Below are 16,324 nucleotides of genomic sequence, written 5' to 3' on the forward strand. Positions count from 1 at the left end.
ATTATTATTTGTGAGTATTCGGGAAGGTAGGAGGGGAGTAATAATGAGAGGGAGGCTTTCGAAACGTATAAGGAGAGCTGAATATGAAAGGCAGAAACAACAACAAAAAAATCGCAGTTGTGTTTTTCTCTCGAAAATACGTGACTTCCTTCCCCTTATTAAGGGAAAAGCCAGAGGAAACCATCGAGATGTTCGTTCCTCGTGAAAGCTGTATGTGCCTTTTCTTCTTTTTCGATCGGGAATAATCTCCTATATCCGGGAAAGGTGAACTTGATACCTCGAATCATGTATAGACTTATACCTTATCACGTATTTGATTCTGTATAGACTGGATGAACGCTTCTTTCATAACATTCTTCACGTTGGTGTGCAGCAGTAGCAGGGGCGGCTTAAGCGAAGGTGCGGGGGGGGGGTGCGGTTCACCCGGGCGGCAGGTTGGAAGGGGGTGGCAGCTTGAACTTTAGTCGGACACCAAATTTAAAAAAAAAAATTCCAATAGTTAAAATTTACATGACAATTACGATGACGACGAAATTGTTGAGAAAACTTGAGGGAACAGGTAAAGCCTCTTGGGACCGTAATAACAAAAGCAATGCACTCCATCACAAGGGGCAAGCATTTTTTGCTGCCATCAAATATTAATTTTTCTGGAACGGTCAAAATAAAGGCAAAAGAAGAATTCTGGAGCTCCAGAAACGACTCCCTGAAATGAATTTACTAATAAAAATCGCCTCGTTTTTTATGCACAATCTTTACAGGATATGTGAAAAAGCAATGATTGCTCACACCAATCAGTACTGTTTTGTGGATTGAGTTATTTGGCAATAAGTAAGAGTGGTAACATAGTTCTAAACCAAAAAAGCAGAACAACCTCTTTAAAAACGGGACAGTTTCTTCAAAAGCGAGATGTATGGGTCAGTAACATTTTTCTTGGTGAGTAATGTTTTGCGACATATCCTAAGAAATTAGTTTAATTTCAAGGGCCCCCCCCCCCATGCCGATGCTTTGTCAGCCTCCCAACAGGGTCGTTTGTAGGGAGCGGCACGTGAGATTTTGCACCCGGGCGTCAGGTAAGCTGAAGCCGCCCCTGGGTAGTAGAACTTTTTATAAGAGCGATTGAAACAAGATGCTACTAACTTTGGTGCATGATCTCGCGCAGGTCTGTCGTTTGGAAAAGGTTAGAGTAATGCTTCTCGTACTCTCTCTTGCCAACCACGGCTCATTTAGCTTGACTAACATATATCGTCCCCCCTCATCTAGAAGCTTGAATGTGCAATGTCCCCCCGTGGGAAATGACGTTTGAATGTTTACTCTACCCATGTTGCTCTATCGAAGTTATTTTCCTGAAATGTTTTGTAACATCTGTTTCAGTAGGGATACACATTCGTGTCTCAGGCAAAAGGTAGATAGCAAGATAGGGGGGTATCCAACCAGCTGATAAAAGAAGGGGGGGGGTGGGGTGGGGAATTTGCACATTTTATTGCTTCTGGCATGAGGGGGGACAATATTATATTGCTTGGCGAAATTCGAATCCCGTTGGCGGCAGGCACTACAGCACATGGTGATCGAGAAACCTCATACCCTCTGAGTCTCCGCAGAAAGCATGCAGACCTTCAACCATGGTACATACTTAAATAACATGAAAATTCAAGCATTTACAATCTTCACAACAAGTAATGCAATAATGCAAGATAGAGACCGGCAAGAACACCAAACAAGCACAACTCTCACAACATGAATAATACGTCAGGGCCACTCCTGTACATAAACACACACACACACAACACGTTCCGACATGTACCAATTCGTTAGGAATTCCGCAGAGGCATGTGTACGAGGTGCATCTAGGATCAAGTGGAGGAGGTTGTGGCTTCGCTTGGAGTTCATGAGCTGATGTGTGCAAGTCCAGTGTTTTGTGGTGCCGTGGTAAGACGTTCTGTACCACCATGGTAATTTTCCGTCAGGTCCGCGGGTTCGATCCTGAGGGAGTGAGTCACTCATACGGTCACTCATCCACGCGGTCACTCACACATTCACTTACTTGCTCATTCACTCGGTTACTCACTCATTGGTGATGGTGAATTTTTTCAGCGGTGATTCTTCCTTCGATGGAATTGTTTGTCGGTGAATTTTCTTATCAATGCATTAGGTGGCAGTGTGAATTTTGTTGTCAGTGAATTTTCCACGAAACCCTTTATGTAACGTGCATATCGCGGAAGCCGAGGAATTCGTGTGAATTCAGACACCGAGAAATAAATATAAGACAAGGGAAGGATGAGAAAATCACTGAAAGGAAAGTTGAATGAATTGCGAGTCTCTCTTTGAATTTAGCGCGAGGAATCAATGGACTGGTAGGAAGACTAGACCTACGTGTGAAGGAAAAATAACACAATAATTGTGTAATAGCCTTCTCGCGTGGAAGGTCATCAGACGTAGGTCATCAGCATCACCACCGCCATCACTTTGTGCGGTATGTCCAGGATGAAAATTTTCGCATTTTATATAGAGGTGGGTCTTTCTCCCCACCAACCATTACCGGTTGGAGCGGGTGGGGCTCTCTCACTCTCTGTGTTCTTTTTTTTTTTTTCTTCTTCACCGAAACGAAGCCCGGTGGCCAGAGTTAGAACGTTTTCTTTTTAAATTATTATCGTGCGTAGGCCGCCAACACGTCCAGTGCTTGAAAGTAAAAATAAAAACGTAAGGCCGGCCTTGGAGAAGTTCGAAATTCTACGAAGCGAAGAATTGAATGGGAAAAAGAAAAAAAAAACACAACAAGAGAGCAAGCACATTGGCCGGCCGGCAGTGATGGTGACGGCGTCGGTGGCAGTGATTTTGGGATTCGAGGCACGAATCACCCGCTCTTTTGTGCGATGAAATTGTTTCAATTTTTTTTTTATATATCATATATTATTCTTCTGGGTAGTATGTGTATTATGTTATGTATTATTATTCTAAGTAATAACGACTACCTCAATAGTTGCTGAAAAGAAATATCACAATAGGAAGTTATAAAGAGAGGGCTCCCTTCCCCCCGGAACAAAAATGGAAAAAAATAGATTCAATAATGATTATTGTTATTATTAATGCTATCTTTTTTTTACTGTATTGGTCTTGAAAGTTTTGTGTGTGCGATTCTAATTAAATGTGTGTATTTTTTTGCATTTTTATGTTGGTTTCGGTTTCGTATATTGGATATCTTTGGTATGTTAATGAGGATGTGGGTTTTCGGTGAATAATTAACTTTCTGGAATTTTTAATGCCGCTTTGATTTTATTTTTAGGTTATTGGCAGGTGGGAGAAAATGCCACGCGACAATGGGTTTTTTTTGTTTAATGTCGTGAATGGCGAATGCTGTTTTCGGAAGTTTTCTTAACGACGGTAACTTTTTTTTCCTTTTGGCTTGAAGCATTTTGATTTTTATCTAAAGAATGCGTTATGATTGTCAACTTTTATTTCATCAACAATGATTTTGATGAGAAATGCTTTTACACGTGTTCATTCGTTCAGCAATGATCTCGAAAATTTCTTTTCAATAATGATTTTGACAGTTTCTTTCAACAATGATTTTGACTGGTTCTTTCGCCAATGATTTTGACTGGTTCTTTCGCCAATGATTTTGACTGGTTCTTTCGCCAATGATTTTGACTGGTTCTTTCGCCAATGATTTTGACAGTGACATTCAATAATGATTTTGACAGGTCAATCAATAATGATTTTGACAGATTCAATCAATAATGATTTTGACAGATTCAATCAATAATGATTTTGACAGATTCAATCAATAATGATTTTTACAGTTTCTTTCAATAATGATTTTGACAAGTTCTTTCGCCAATGATTTTGACAGATTCTTTCAATAATGATTTTGACAGGTTCTTTCGCCAATGATTTTGACTGGTTCTTTCGCCAATGATTTTGACTGGTTCTTTCGCCAATGATTTTGACTGGTTCTTTCGCCAATGATTTTGACAGGTTCTTTCAATAATTATTTTGAGAGGTTCTTTCAACAATGATTTTGACAAGTTCTTTTCACCAATGATCTGGTTAAAAATTTTTTTTACGCTTTCGTTCTTTCAACGATAATGTCTGAATACTCAAAGCAGGGCCGTAACTAAGATTTTTGCCACCCGGGGCAAACATTATTATGCCTCAAGGAAACAGTTATTTTCCGGATATTATGCTGAGGTGAGCTCGGAAAGAAAAGTCATCACGTCTCCGCCGGGACTCGAACCCAGGCCCTCTTGCATACCGGGCAAGCATGCCTACCCGCAACTTTAAAATTCGATAATTCTATAGCAGTGTTCTTTGTTGCCACCTACAACTGCCACCCCCACCCCCTAAATTTTTCCACCGGGCCAGCCTCCCTGCCTCACCCCCTACTTCTGGCCCTACTGGAAGGCATTGATCTTGATTAAAAATGGCTTTTAGCATTTACTCTTTCAACAATGATCATGATGCTAAATGCTTTTTTTATATAATATATTATTCTTTTGGATATAGTATGTGCATTATGTTGTTATTATTTAGAAATAATGCCTGACTACCTCAATAACCATTACAGTAATGGTCTGGAAAGTTTTGTATATACGATTCTAATTGAATGTGTGTATTTTTGTATTGGTTTCAGTTGCGTCTATCTTTGGTATGTTAACGAGGATATAGGTTTCGGTGAATAATTAATTTTCTAAAAGCATTGTTTTTGTTTGTTTATTTTTATGCAAAGTTTGTAAGGTTAGTGTCGGGTAAGAATGCAATAGTAATGCCATGCAACAATGCTTTTTTTTTCAGAATGATATCGTTGAGAATGCTTTTTAAAAGTTTTCTCGACAGTGGTGACAATTTTGATTTCATCTACATGATTCTAAATGTTTCTTTTAAAGAGCATTTTTCGTATTAATTTTCTGCTAATGATTTAAAAAAATCGCAAGTTTCTGCCGACAATGATCTTGTTAAGAAATGCTTTTATGCTTTGATTCTTCCAATAAAGATTTTGTTAAAATATACTTTTATGGGTTCATTCTTTCAACAATCATCTTGTTAAAAAATGCTTTTCAACATTCATTCCATCAACAATTATTTTGAAAAGAAATTTTTTTTTGCATTCCTTCGATAATGATCTTGATAAGAATTGGTTTTCAACATTTTTTCTTTCAACAATGACCATGTTAATAAATTCTTTTACGCATTCATTCTTTCAACAATGATCATAATAAGAAATGCTTATATTATGTTTCTGGATATAGTACGTGTATTATTATTGTAAGTAATAACGAGACTACCTCAATAGCTGCTGAAAAAGGAATATCGCAATAGGAAGTTATAAAGAGAGGGGAGCCCCCCCCCCACCCCGGAACAAAAATAAGAAATGGCTTCAATAATAATTATTCTTATTGTTAATGCGATCTTTCGCTTGGGCGATTCTAATTAAATGTATTTCTGCATTTTTAAGTTGGTTTTGAAAATTGGATATCTTTGGTATATAACCTTTCCTTATTGACGGGGAAGAATACAGAATAAAAAATGCCATGCAACAATTTGTTTTTTAACCATATCAGTGAAAATGTTTTTGCAAACATTTCTTTAAACACAGTCATTCTTTTTTGATAGAAACATGGTGTTTAAACAATAATATCGATTAAAAGATGATTTTTCATGTTCATTCTGTGAATCAGTATTTTAACAAAGTCCTTACGTTATAACTAGTCTAACGTTCAAAGTCTAAATGTTCTTCCAACAATGATCTTGATAAGAAATGTTTTTCAACACATTCATTCCATCAACAGTGATCTTGATAAGAAATGCTTTACGGGTGAAATGAATACGGGTTCATTCTTACAACAATGATTTTGCACAAAGTTAATCTTGAGAAATTTTGCGTTTTCTTTGAGAAAACAGTTAGTAAAACTATTACGAATGTTATAATATTCTTTCGGTACTTATAAGAAATTGAAACCGAGTTTCAATTTAAGATCGGTGATGTTGAGAGAGAGAGAGAGCACTCGCCGAAATAAAAATTGACCATGTGTTATTTCACGGGGTTAACCCACGGGGAATCAATGGTAAGCGTTGAAGGCGAGACCCCATGGGACCGTAACTCACATATATGACGACGAAAGGAAGATAAAAACGTATAACCCCTATGAACTAAGAAAAAAAATGTATAAATTTACTGCATTTAATATTAAAAAAAAGCTACGGAGCGAGCTTCTGTGTCGCTAGAGTCTGTTATCAGTTAAGTTCGTGAGGACTCTCACAGAATACTAAGTGAGTCCAGTCACTTCAGACTCTCACACACACGGACGTATAAAAAAAAAACAACAACAGGAATTTAGAAGTCTTTTTGGAACTCCTTGTCTTGGTTTTTTTATATGTTCATATATTGCTCTAATTTATAGCGCAACAAACGCGATATTTTCGAGGTGAGTTATGGTGCATCCCTTCTTTTCTTCTCTGGCCAATGTATAAATGGTTTCAGACTCGGCATTTGTTTTGGTTTTTTTTTTCTCCCATGGTTATAAGCTTTATTAGTTTCTTCATTTATATGCGATATGTGATGAAAATACAATCGTGCACACGAAAAGATTGTTTCCATTTTTTTTTTTCACCGTTTTGAGAAATCTCTGAAACATTGTGTTCTGAATTAATTATGTATTTCATGTGATACTTTATATCGAGTGTTCGACCTTCAGGAGAGTGCGGGCCACTTCACTGGTATGGAAACGTGACGCGGGCCACTTAAGTTATGTGTAACTAATAAGTAGGAGGTTAGGAAATTTTTCTCCTATTTCCCCCCCCCCCCCCTCTGGTTCTGAAATTATTTATCCCATTTATGCGACCGTCGTTAGATAGGTTAGTTTTTTTAGTTTTACCGTACTAATGGGTAGTTTTCTGCTCTTGCGTGTAGGGTAGGACTTGGCGTTGCCATTAAGTAGTGCTAAGTCCCATAGGCGGAGATAGACTTGAAAGTCTGGGGGCACGATGATGATGTGTGTGTGAATTCATATACACACATATGCATTAATTAGATCAGTCGACTCCATCTTTGACGCTATCGGGGGGGGGGGGCGCATTGCTCACCATACCTCCCCGCCTCCGTATCTCCGCTCATGTTAAGTCCTACAGGTTGAAGGCTATAGATTTGTATTTATAGCATATAACCCCACGACGGACATTAGTAGTGTTGCACCTCTCTCGAATCTGACCTCATTGCCACTCGAACTCTGGGATTAATCCCGTTTCGCCCTGCCAAGTTTTCGAACTGGTCATCGTCAGATTTACTGAAATATCCTGTATGCCCCTTGGTCAGGGGTTAAAATGTAAAAATGTAACTGGGCAAATGTGTCAGGAAGTAAAAATGTAACATCATTTCTCAATAGTCAAATCAAATTACCAAAAAATAATTTTTACACTAAATTTTGTAACTGCAATACTCGGATAATTATTAATAAAATACTCGGATCAGAGAACAAAAATAAAATAATGCCCTCAGAAACAAATTCCCAATTACTAGCTAATAACTTTAATACCCATTTCGTGAATATTTCAGAACATAGACAGGCATAAAATGATAATTTTAAACAGTATATGCACACTAATGACAAATCTATCTTTCTGATACCTACTGATCAGTATGAAATATCAAAAATAATTAAATCGCTTCCAAATTCTGCTTCCTGTTTTTGCGGTATAACTACAAATATTCTCAAAAGTTTTCCTATCAATATTCTTCAAATTTTGGCAACTCTAATCAATAATTGTATTGGAAAGGAAGAATTTCGTGAATCCCTAAAATCAGCAATAGTTATTCCTATTTACAAAAATGGAAATTCTAATGATTTGAGCTACTATAGACCTATTTCCATTTTTACACCTTCCATCTCAGTTTTTGAGATGATTCTCAAAACTAGGATTTACTCTTTTTTTAAACTACAGTGAATTATTTTCCTCCAATTAAAATGGATTTCTACCAAAAAGAAACACTGAATCAGCACTTTTAAACTTTACTGAATATGTGTACACAAAAAAATATTGATTTATCTTGAAAAACCAGGCATTTTCTTAGATATTAGGAAAGCATTTGATAGTGTCGATCACAGAGTTCTGTTCTCTAAATTGCATTCTTGTGGTATCAGAGGCAATGGTTTTAACATTCTCCACTCTTATCTTACTAACAGAACTCAAAGAGTAAAATGTGATGCTCATTTCAGGAATTTTATGAATATTATCAGCGGAGTCCCACAATTATCTGTATTAGGCCCGTTATTATTCATTATTTTTATTAATGATTTATGTAATCTTAAAATAAGTGGTAAAATCATTTCAATTGCCGACGATACGATACTTGTCATTCTCTACTCTGGAACAAATTATCAACCACTCATCACAACAAAATTAATAGTGATATAATTACAATTCAAAACTGGTTTATTAATAATAATCTCAAGTTAAACATTTCTAAAAGTAAATTTATTCATTTCTCTTCACGTAATATTCCACCTCTTGAACATAACATAATACTCCATGAACCAAATTGTTTTAATTGCAATTCGTGTAACCGTCAACGTCTTGAACAAACAACTACGATAAAATACCTTGGTATTCATATTGACCAGAATATGAGAAAGCCATTTTAAAAATTTCTGGTCAACATGAATACCAAGGTATTTTATCGTAGTTGTTTGTTCAAGTTATAGAAGTTATGTTTTATGTTATAGAAGTTTTATCATCTGAAACCTTTATCGTGAGTAAAACCTTTCTACTAACCTACTACTACTCAATGTTTCATTCGTATTTATTGTATGGTCTATCTGTCTGGAGAAGCGATTATGTATCTAATGTTACTCCTATTTTGTCTCTACAAAAAATGTTATCAAATTCAATTGACATCTGATTATAACACTCCATTAAACAAACTTTTTCATCAACTCCAGATCCTACACCTATACGTTATTTATATTTTTAAAGATCAGTAATGACAGGGCCGTTTTAAGAGCATCATGGGCCCCCAGGCCAAGTGATTTTTCTGAGGCCCTACCAGGCAAATTCGCGAAAATTTCAACCATATTTAATTTTTGTGAGGCCCTTTATTTTCGCCCGTGCCCGGGTAGGCCCATGCGTTAAGACGGCACTGATTAATGATAATCAAGAAGAATCAATTCACTTTACCCTCAAACTCATCCCGCACATCCCTTCGCCTTAATTCCATATATTCACTACCTTTAGTTCACAAAACTATACTCAAACATTTCAGTTTTCTCATTCCGTAATTTTATAATACCCTTCCTATTGAGATTAAAGAGGCAACTATACATTCTCGAATTTAAAATATCTTAAGTTCCATCTTTTTCAAATTCCAGACATTGAGATCCGCTTTTAATTTGATCCTCAGACTTTTTCTCTTAAACACAACTTTCATTTATTTCCCCTCTGCTTTATCAACTAACTCAATGTATGAATTAAATGAAAAAAAGGGGAAAAAAATATTGTCAAATAAATATCCAACTTTTTGTTCAGAAAAATTTAGACAATTGCAAATGCATTGCATTGGCATGGATGTACATTATTGTATTCTGCATATGTTGATTCATGTTCTCACATCGCAAAAGCGTCACAGCACCTTCAACCCAGCGCGTTACATGCTTATTATTCACACCAATTGTGTGCACAGTCGAATCCCGTTATAACGAACTCCAAGAGACTGGAGAAATCGCTTCGTTATAACGAAATTTTGTTACGAAGGAACTCTAGCTTTTTGAATTGTTCCTATGTAAGCTTATCTGGGGGATTACAAAAGTGTACGTTAAAACGAGATTTTTGATATAACGGTATTCGTTAAAACGGAATTCGACTGTATAGGCTATATATCTTGCCACCACTTATTGTTATACTAAATTCAATTACATTTCTTTCCGTTCTCTAATTTTCTTTTGTTTATTTTTCACTTACCTTCATAATACATATTTTTACTTTTGTTCCATTAATTATAATTTTTCTATCTATTTGTCAAGAATTTCAACTTATTTTAGTAATCTTAACGTACATAAACATTTTGATTGTAACAACCAGTATGGGACTAATGTCTACTTGGTTGTTTTGTTCAAATAATTATTTGAAAGAAAAAGCAACTTCAGTTGAGATAAGGTTGATATAAAGCTTCGAGAGGGTGAAGAAAGGAAATGCCACAACAAGCAAAGTGCTCAACGAGGTGGCTTGGAAAAAGATGTCCATAACAAATTTGGAGGTCATAGGCCTATATTTCTCAAATACAGCACCCCAATTAAAAGTGCAATTATAAAAACTAAAAACTGACATAAAATATTTATGGTTGTCTTATTCTAGGTATAAACACAGAGAACTTGTTTTAATTTGGTCCACTGATGTTTGGACGCAATATTACGTCCGTGATCGTAAAGGGGTTAACGTATTGGATGAACTCGGGAAAAAAAAAATACCCTCGAAAATTTTTCACCTGCTGGTTGGATAAACGCAGTTTAGTGCAAAAATAAAACCAATGTTTGAACGTATGCAATTATTTTTAAAATGACATTTGCTTTCGTTGATTCACAAAGAATATAGCTCCCAGCATAACCTGGAATAAATGTAAATTTTTTAAAAACTTGGAAAAATTATTTATTTATTCTCCAAGATCTTCGCAGAGCACCACGAAATCTTTGCCTGCTCCACGGAGCATGATTTGGGAACCCTGGATCTAGGGTAGTTTTTGTAGATAGTGTAAATCATAGACGGATACAGACTCTATGAACGGAAGGAATCTCGTGAATGTACATTCCCCCCCCCCCCTCGTGATTCTAATAATATAATTTTTTCTATAAACGGGGAGGAGGACGATTATCCCCCTCCCCGTATCAGCCTGTGTTGTAAATGTACTACAATGCATATACAATAGGTGTTCTATGTGTGTCGTGCAACGCCCGTTCACACAAAAGTATTTCATGTTTATATAAAAATACAATTTTTTTTGGTTTGGTTTATGCTTTCAATCCTTCCCCTCCTCAGTAATTCTACTTAGAAAGTAACGGGAGTAAAACGTTTATTTTGAGTACTACTACAGTAAAAGTGGAGAGAAAGAGAGGATCCTTGGTCCGAGGAGAATTCGTAGATGTTTCTCAAGTCTCAATGGAGCAATTTCAGTACGAGAAACGAGTACATACTTGTGCAGCTTCGTTAGAAAATGGTCGAACAGATGGTTCTCAGTGTATTCTTCCCGGCTGTTGTAATATTGAAAGGAGGATAAGCCTCACCTGTGGAGAAAAGGGTTGAAAACTTCAAATGCCATTGTGTGTGTAAATGTGGAGTATTTTCAGTGAATTTGCGTATTTGCAACGTTTCATAAGGAGGGTTCGTATCCACTTTATGATACGGAACATACATTTTCATTTTCCTCTCAATTCAATTCTACTGCTTATGCTCCTGTGGTTGCGGAAAGCACATTCCAATTATTTGTAATACAGAGAGAGGGAGTAATGCCGTCGATTTCGATTGGTCCTCGGCGCCTCCTCCAAATAACGCGCCATTGCCGACCGTAGCTGCGGAGTGTTTTGCAAACACGTGTTTGAACAGAGTTATATAGCTCGTATGTTATTTTTTTTCTTTGCATAGGCATACATGTACTTCATGCATATGTGTGTGCGTACTAAAGTACTCGACCGTTGAATGTAAGTTCAGCATCACTCGAAAGCTTCCCAACATTGTTAAGTTTGGACTCGGTTATGTTCGTTGACGTTTTGAAGACCTCTTTTTTAAGTATACAGAGAAGTTTTGAGGGATGTCGCGCAAATGTTTGCCCCATTCCTCTTCTGTTTAATCAACTGCTGTTTGTGCGCAGTTAGGGTACCTTCCACTCTCATTCATCACTGTTTACTCTCTTGACTCCATTATTTTGGTTTGACTACAATCACAACTCAGTCACATATCGGTTCAAAAAGAAATTGGTTTTAATTTTCGATTGCATTTGTTGTTCTTAAGAACGTTGTAATCAAAGTCAGAATAATTTGTAAAAATTGGAAAACAATTTTTATTAAGTACTTTTAATAATGAGACGAGGATAATTGCGTTATTTTGGTTGAAAATTAAACCTTTTAAACCTTAGTTAGAGCAGGTGAAGGTAGAATTCGATACTGTATTTAGCATTGAAATTATTTTTGATTGTTATTTTCCAGTTGAAATTGATATTCAGTTAAGCATAGCATTGATAAAATAATTGTCGTTACTTGAATGTACTGTTTCAAAATGGCAGGACTATTTAAGAATATTACTTATTTCAGTATAGCAGTTTCCAAATATAACATAAGTAACTATTAATTACAGTTTCGAAATAGCCCTTAGATTGTGTTAAAACCATTATTCGTGTGTATTGTTGCGTAAAAAAAATGTTGCTTGTGTTGGGTAACATCTTCAAACATGGGCCAAAACTTACTGTTACAATAAACGCACATCAATCATTTTTTTCCCGTGTGTCAAAATGCTCTAAAAGAAGAAAATGAAATTAAATAATTTCGGGCAATATCTTTACTAGGACCATTTCAGTTATATACGCACACATGACGAAACTCCTTTACAAATATGGCGATTTCGTTTGTGAGGCCCGTGATACACACGCTACTTAATAGCATATGTATCGCGGACCTAAAGCTATGCGGAAGTTTGTCTTCAAAGGGGCTTCGAAAATTTCGCCAATTCCTTAATTAAGACTAGCGGTTCTTAACCTGTTATCCGTCCCACACCCCCAGTGCTATTCCATTTACCTTCCCGCAGCCCCTTGCATAATGTGTTGTCTGTTTGTCAGAAAATGTAGTTGGTGTTTTTTTTTGTAATTACATTTACAAAAAATATTGTATATAGTTATAATTGATTATTATATTATGAAAATTCTGAACCTAAAAGATAATTAACTTAATAGATAATAATGAATGCAAAATTAATTAATTACACGCACAGACATATATCAAAGTAAAAAAAATTAAAATTGCATGTTGATTTTCAGTGTCTAATTTGCTGTTGATGATAGTATTTTTCTGCAATAGAAATGGAAAAATACGAACTCTAACAGAAAAAATTTTGCAAAAACATCTGAAAACTGCAAGTAAGAGGTGGCCCTTAAAAACTGGGAACATTGGAATTCGGCATGAAACATTTCTGCCTACGAAAGAGATAAAAAATGTTTAAAAATGTCGGTTATAGTTTTAGAAGGAAAACTACCTTTTTTTATGCATTTGTCACCAAAAAATAACGTTATTTAATCTAGTGCGGAATAATCCTGTTGATGGCATTGTCTTTTCGTACAAGAGTCAATCATTTTTGATTTCGAGTGTCATTATGATCAGCGTTTTACGTGATAATAAACTAACCATAGAACGGAAAATGCTTGATCCGTTGATAAACGAAGTGGAGAAAACGCTCTTACCGGAAACGTTTAAGCCAAGTTTCACTGTGCGAAAGTCTGTTACGTTGACAGGATAAAATAAGGACCAAAAGTTGTATAAAAACAGTCTTTTTCCCCCTACACTTTTCTGCCTACTCTTGAACTTGGCGAGGCATTGTCCGTTGAATGAATTCGATACACAGTCCAAAGAAAGAATGCTGTTTTTTTTATACCTGGAATCGGACTCTTTTGTTGTATACTCTTTACCTGCTTTCTTTTTTTCTTTTTTTTACTTGCTGCCGCTATTCACGTGGCCTTTTGATCGCGTATTATAATACACCTTTAAGCCCTCTGCGGTCTGTTGCGTACGTAGAGGCGTATACCACGGGTGACACGCACACAATAGGGCGGGCACTTGTTTAGAGCGCGACATCTGGAAAATGGAAGAACTTTTGCCGTATATGAACATTTTTTCTTTTTTTTTTCTCCTACATCTTGAGCTTCAGGAGGAACGAACACTATGTACGTGCGTAATACAAAAGAATGGCTGAAGCTTTGAGAGAGAACTTTTACTTCGCGCTCACCCACTTTTTCTTTTCTATTTCATCCAAATAATATAGCATCTGCTGGGTTTTTCTTTTTGTATATCCGACAAATCTGTGTACTGTATTACTATTGGTATTTTACCCTCCGATGCCTCACGCCAAAGACTGAATCTTGGCCCACCCAGAGCGTCACACGATGGTGTCGTGATACGGTGTGCCGTGTGTCGCTTGGCTACCCATATTCTGTGAACGCACATGTTGTGTACAGTCCGCAGGTTTCACGTGGGTGGTGGCGATGATGATGCGCAAGGTTTTCAGCCTGTTATGTCGTGGTGGTGTTAATGACTTTCTTAGCTCGCCTAGGTAAAACTTGCGGTCGAACTGGTAAGAATTATCCCCACTTTTTTTTTTTCAATTTATTATGTTGGTTGAACTGTAGTTGTTCTTTTGCTTAATACAAGGGTACTCAACCTTTATGAGAATGCTGGCCACTTCATTGGCTTTAAATCATGTCACGTGCCACTCAAGTAATCTGGAACTGCACCACGGGCAGCCTAAGTCCCCTGGAACTGTGCCGTGTGTCCCTCAAGCGATCTGCAAATGTGTCGCGGGTCACGTAACCCTTTAATTGGCAAGTATTGAAATATCCAGAGGAGAAAACTTTTGAGTGGTTATATATATATAAATGAGGTACACCCCCCTGAATGCTATTACATGACAAAAAAAAGAAAATATTGTACTTCAGCTAACACTATTACTGTATTAATATGATTTTACGTGTGTGGTGAGACGAACATTGGAAGCAAATAAAGTATTCGAGAATGACTGTTGGCCCATGCTGGACATGAGCACGAGACAGCATAAATAGAACGAAGGTAACGATCATGGCGACTTCGCTTTAACTTACATGTTAAAGTAACTACAATGTTGCGGAATATTTTTTAATTTACTTTATTTTTCATATGCAATTTAAAGTTTATTAAACATTAACTTTTAATATTTTTAATCGTTTAAACTTTATATATATATATATATATATATATATATATATTGCTTTGATTGAAACAAATATGCAGGAATATAAAATATATTTCAGGAAACTTTGTTGTGCCTCTCATGCAATTCAGCTTCAAAAAATGCGGTTCTAGATGACGCTAATCTCTCAAGTCCTTTCTGTGGTTTCACGCGAGAAAAATCAATCATTGAAATTTTTATGTCAGTGCAGTCGAATCTCGTTTTAACGAATACCGTTATAGCGAAAATATCGTTTTAACGAGTACCGTTATAGCGAAAATATCGTTTTAACGAACGCTTTTCTAATGCCCCCATATAAGTTGTCATAGGAACAATGGTAAAACCTGGAATTCCTTTACAACGAAATTTCGTTACAGCGAAGTTATTTCTGCGGTCTCTTGGAGTTCGTTATAACGGGATTCGACTGTAGATGATTTTAATGAACTGTCACAGAAATCTTGTCCTCGCTTGGTTTGCCAAGAGACCTGAGACATGTACCTTTGAGCCATTCTGCTGGTAATTATGGAAAAACAACTAAAAATGTAATGTTTAGGAATTGCTTTGAAGCATCAATGCCAAAACTACAAAATGGCTTCATTTGAAAAATATAAGAAACTCATTTTGCTTAGTGTGACCGCTCCACCATTGGCAATGATCGTCAAATGTTGGAGAATGGTCGAAGAGAACGGCCAAGACTTTCCGGCCTGCAATCCAAGTCAAAGAAGCCGCCTAATTTCCCGATCTTCGAATCCGTCCGGTCATAAAGGTCGAAGAATGTCAACAGTCAAAACACGGAGACTGTTCTTGAAGCGAATATTTGCGAAAGGAACATTCGGCCATTCAGTTTCAAAAAATGCGGCGTTAGATGGCGTTGATCTCGTTCCGTGATTACAGCAAAGAAAAAAATCAATCATTGAAATTTCAAGTAGATGATTTTGATGAATTGTCACCAAACATCGAAATTTCATGTATTTCTAACTATGAGTGAAGTGTAATGATTGAATTATTTATCGTTGTAGGCCTATTGCTCTGTGTTGAGAGATGATGAAGAAATGTTGATTGAAATTGCACACTTCGTCAAAATTATGATTCGGTCTGGCATTAAATATATTTTCCATTATTTCCTTTTTTTTCACATTGAATTTTTTGACGTGAAAACGTCTTTAAAATCGATGCCATTTGCAAGGAGGCAATCGCGTCCAAATGAACGACAGTTTTTGTCGAAATAATTTCAAACTTCAATAACTCCATCACTCCTATCCTGTGTCTCATTTTAAAAAGATGAAAGTTTGTGCTAGTACCATCTTGATATTTGTGGCAGCCTGACGTCAGCAACTGCTCGACACGTGTCTATAAAGCGGGATCACATCTCAGAAACTACTTA

At 36.5% G+C, this 16,324-nt stretch overlaps 1 protein-coding gene across 2 annotated transcripts in view; it reads left to right on the top strand.

Moving 5' to 3' along the window:
* The window catches only part of LOC149074940 (uncharacterized), a 153,305-nt gene that overhangs the window by 69,040 nt on the left and 67,941 nt on the right, over nt 1-16,324 (top strand). The window contains exon 1 of one of the 2 annotated variants that reach the window (XM_089245892.1): nt 14,133-14,310. The exons of the other annotated variant lie outside the window; for it this stretch is intronic. The gene's annotated coding sequence lies outside the window, so the exon portion shown is untranslated. Of the gene's footprint in view, nt 1-14,132; nt 14,311-16,324 lie in introns of those variants that run through there. 2 annotated transcript variants of the gene reach the window in all.

This window comes from Pholcus phalangioides, unplaced genomic scaffold (genome assembly GCF_987345545.1).
Source record: "Pholcus phalangioides strain wild (caught in Gottingen) unplaced genomic scaffold, Ppha-v1.0 ptg000016l_1, whole genome shotgun sequence".
Taxonomy (NCBI): domain Eukaryota; kingdom Metazoa; phylum Arthropoda; class Arachnida; order Araneae; family Pholcidae; genus Pholcus; species Pholcus phalangioides.